We start from the raw sequence: 4,593 nt of genomic DNA, 5'->3' as shown, positions 1-4,593 counted from the left end.
CAAATTGACTAGTTTCAGTTTTTTTTTTTTTTTTTTTTTTTTAATCACAGCTCTTTGTATGCCCTCTAGTGAGGAATAATTTAGATCCTACTCTAAATGTTTTCTCAATCTCTGCATGTTTTATTTAAATTACAAATCCCATAGTTTAGGGTAAAAGTGAAATATTACACAATAATTTTGATGGTGGGTTCCATTGGCCAAAAAAATCACATGATTACTTCTGTTGCTGTATTAACACTGGTCCATATTTGATAAATCCATTTTGTTCATGGACAATATTCAGGTTCTTACTAAGTTTTCATATTCACTCACAAGTGATGATGATTAATGGAACAATTAGTTTAACAAGAATAAGAAATTGGCACAACCAAACCTAAATTGAAATGAATTTCAAAGATGATAATGTATGCATGCATAACAGTGGGTTATTTAAGGATACAACCAGATAGGGGCACCTGGCTGACTCCATTGGTGGAGCGTGCAGCTCTTGATAATAACTCAGCTGTGAGTTTGAGCCCCATGTTGGGTATAGACATTAGTTACAAATAATTCTTTAAAAAAAAATAAGTATTTATTTGACAGAGAGAGACACAGTGAGAGAGGGAACACAAGGAGGAGGAGTAGGAATGGGAGAGGGAGAAGCAGGCTTCCCGCTGAGCAGGGAGTCCAGTGCAAGGCTCGATCCCAGGACCTTGGGATCATGACCTCAGGTGAAGGCAGATGCTTAACAACTGAGCCACCCACGTACCCCACAAATAAAGTCTTAAGAAAAACAAAAAAAAGATATGACCAGGTAGCTATGAGAGTATAGCCTGCTGGTAAACACCCAACTTTATTGCAACCTGGCCATTGCAATATTTAAATGAGTCATATAATCTCATTATAATTAAATTCTTGGCTGTAAAATGCACATACTTGTAAATATTAAATAATTACTAAATAATAATAATAATAATAAATAAATGATATAATAAATAAATACTAAATAATTTACAATAGGTAAAGCATGAGTAAGAGTGACTGAATGAGCACTATACAAAGAAATACTTGAGAAATCATTAATTAACGAAGATGTGTATTGAAAAGAAAGTCTCAGGGGAAAGTAGTAGCAAGGGGAGAATTTTGAATTTATTTTCCACAAACAGCCCACGGCTCATGTGTTCATGCAGCCTTCTCTCTTTGTGGATGCGAACACTGAGCTCCGGATAGTGACCGAATGGCCTTAATGGATATGAAATTTGCTGTAATCTTCTATTGCAGATGGTCCTTGAAACCCTGGGAACTTCTTGCTTTTCTGTCGTTGTTCTCATCTCTTGGCTTAAGGGGATACAGGTCAAAGTCCACAGATTTGCTTTTTTTTTTTTTTAGGCACTTGACTTTAACTAACTCCTTGGTCATTCTCTACAGAGGAATCCCAGTGGAGGCTTTTGATTTGAGTTATTTTCCCAGTGACCTCGGATGCAAAGTTGTTTTCTTAGTCCACAGAGTGTCCAGGGGGTTGTCTATGGGCACCATGTGCCTCCTGAATGTCTTCCACGCCATCACCGTCAGCCCCTGGAACTCCTGGTGGGCAGCGCTTAAAGGGAAAGCTCCCCAGTACATTGGCCCCCTCAAATATCCTTTGCTGGATCCTGAATATAAACCTAAATATTATGGTTCCTGTGTACGTCACTGACAAATGGAACAACAAAAACACTTAAAAAAATATTGAGTTTGGATACTGGGCTTCTGCACTTCATGACAAAGACACAGACTTACTATATATGGTATCGATATCCTCCCATGATGTTTTGTGCTTGGGACTCATAACTTGGGCCAGAGGGTTCATGGTTTCTACCCTGTATGGCATAAGCAGCAGGTCCAATACATTTATAGGACCAAAGTGTCCCCCAGATCCTCCCCTGAGATTAGAGCCACCCAAAGCATCCTTCTGCTGGGGAGCACCTTTGTCTTTTTCTACCCCTCTCTTCCATCAATTACATGTATTTTTCTATTTTTCGCAAGGCCAATTGGTGGCTGATGAATACTTCTGCCCTAATCAATGCATGTTTTCCAACTGCCTGCCCCTTTGTTCTTTGAGTCACGACCACTGTGTATCCAGACTCTTTTCTGTGTGCGGGAGAAGAAATAAACAATTCCCTCATCTCATCAGAAAAATTTAAACTATCTGGTTTGCACAGTGTTCAGCTGCTTATACACTCATTCTTCAAGGAATCTTCAGCAAAATTACAGTCCGTCTCATTTTACATCGAGTTTTGAATAAGACAGAAATTTCTGCTACAACAATAGTGACTAATGGCCCCTTACAAATGTAATTATGTGTAATTATTATGGAAGTACTCATGTAATTGCATTTTATTAATGGCTGTAGTGGAGAAATTCAGAGTCCAATAAACAAAACATTCTTGAAATACTGTGGAGATACTGGAAATGTCTTTGGATATGTAATTTTTTTTTTCCAAAAAAAGTCACTGTTCAAATTTTATTTGGTATTTTAGTTGGTATGACACTTAGTTGGTTGCATGGTCTTTTTACATTATACAGCAATGTACACTATATTCTGACATACATGGTACACAAAGTAAGATCCTTTGGAACAGTTATGCACAATACATGCAATAATTAATTTATACATTGGAGCCCAGGATGTGACTGACTGGAAAAGATGGACTAGGGATGTTAGGTGTCAGGTGAAGGAACCAGAAGTTATAGAACACACAGGAAATATGCATCTGGTTTGCAGAGCAACTGCAGCATATGCAACATTGGCAGTGATGCCTCTGAGATGAACCCATTTAGGACTACAAAGGCAAGTATCATCCAGCATTAGGGTATAGCTGCAGGGCTTGGTGAGTCATTCCTATTTAGAACTTTAGGAAACTGATGTTTTTTCCTTAGGCCATTTTGATATTACTTAAGTAACAGATCAGATAATAAGGACAATGTACACAATCTCCAACTAAAACCCTGTCCTAGTCTATACCGTGAAGTGGTACATTAGAAAACTTTAAAACTGCAGCTTCTTTTGGTTCCCCCAGAGTGTATCTGCACTCTTCTTCAAATGGGCCTCTTCCTCAGGAGTTAGTCACCTTCACAACATCTGAAATTCCATTCTGCCCCAAGACACAAGGAACACTAAGGAAGACATCATCTTTTATTCCATAGAGTCCCTTAATCATGGTGGAGATTGGATGCACCCACCTAAGATTCTTCATTATACTTTCTGCCAAATCTGCCACAGACAGTCCAGTGGCCCAGGAAGTGTAGCCTTTCAATTTGATCACCTCACAGGCACTGTCAACCACCTGTTTGTGAACCTCTTTTCACTGTTCTTTATCTGCATCAGTGCCTAAGTCAGGGTGCAGATTCTTCAGAGGCACACCAGCAATGTTTACTTTACTCCATACAGGGACACTGGAGTCTCCATGCTCCCCGAGGATCCACCTGTGACAGCTTAATTAAGCTTAAGCTTAATGACAGCTTAATCCAGCCTTTCCCTCATTAGGTGATGGAACCAAGCTGAATCCAGACTGCAATTACTTCCAATAACACGTTTTGTGGGAAAGCCATTTATCTTCCAAGTCACAAAGGTCAAGATATCCACTGGATTGGAAACAACAAGCAACTTCCAGTTTGGGCTGTATTTTACATTAGGAATGATGAACTTAAAGATGTTCACGTTAAGCTGAACCAAATTAAGACGCCTTTCTCCCTCTTGCTGACGTGCCCCAGCTGTGATACTAACCAGCTTGGAGTTTACAGTCGCATTATAGTCTTTGCCAGAGACAAATTTTGGTGTTCTAAGGAAAAGGCTTCCATGCTGGAGATCCATCATCTCTCCCTTCAGTTTGTCTTCCATGACATCAACAAGAGGAAGTTCATCTGCCAAATCCTTCATTAAGATACTGATGGCACAACCCCAACAACTGTAGCCTTATTTGGGGGGACATGTTCTTCCTTAAGAAGATTCTGAATCAGCTGATTTTCAGAGTTGCCATTTTGGACTTAGAACCAAAAGGAATCAGGAGTGCACGTCGGGAGGACGAGTGTCAGCAGCGCGCGAGACTGGATCTAGACTTGGCAGCAGCCGCTCGGACACGGAGCTGAGCGCAGGAGGGGCCTTAAGTGGAACCCCGAGGCTCGCATACGTAATTCTTAATGTGAGATACCAAATGTTCTCAAGATTTACTGGCCATGTGATAGTAAGGCCAGTGCCTTTTTTTGGAGGGGGAGGGGATCTCTACTTCTTCCTAGATAGGCCAGTGCCTTTCAAGGGAATAACATGTGGGATGATCAGAGAATTCAGGGTTCTAAGAGGGTTCTGGGTTCTGTATTGGGATGCAAGTGGCCTGAGGTAAAGCTGGGGGAAAATTAGGTTTTAGTTGTGAAGGACAATGACATCCAGGTTGTGCAAATTGTGTCTTACATCCTTAGAGAATGGTAGGTGTTTGAAATAAGAAAACATGTGTGTGGAGAAAGATGAACATATTAAAAATGTTTTCAGTTGAACATTGGAATTGTGAACTCCAGGGGATGAAGGAGAATCTTGCAGGAGGATATGTTAGCTAATGTTTTAAAAGGGTAGAGGTGGGG

General features: G+C 40.3%; 2 pseudogenes; one reads left to right on the top strand and one right to left on the bottom strand.

The window, feature by feature from the left end:
* The first annotated feature begins 1,216 nt into the window (after positions 1-1,216).
* Positions 1,217-2,162, top strand: LOC132005835 (vomeronasal type-1 receptor 2-like; annotated as a pseudogene).
* An 845-nt stretch (positions 2,163-3,007) lies between these two features.
* Positions 3,008-3,938, bottom strand: LOC132005550 (L-lactate dehydrogenase A chain-like; annotated as a pseudogene).
* Positions 3,939-4,593: the final 655 nt, after the last annotated feature.

Source organism: Mustela nigripes, chromosome 17 (genome assembly GCF_022355385.1).
Source record: "Mustela nigripes isolate SB6536 chromosome 17, MUSNIG.SB6536, whole genome shotgun sequence".
Lineage (NCBI taxonomy): Eukaryota > Metazoa > Chordata > Mammalia > Carnivora > Mustelidae > Mustela > Mustela nigripes.
Note: the sequence above shows the minus strand (reverse complement) of the source record. Positions and strands in the feature narration are given on the sequence as shown.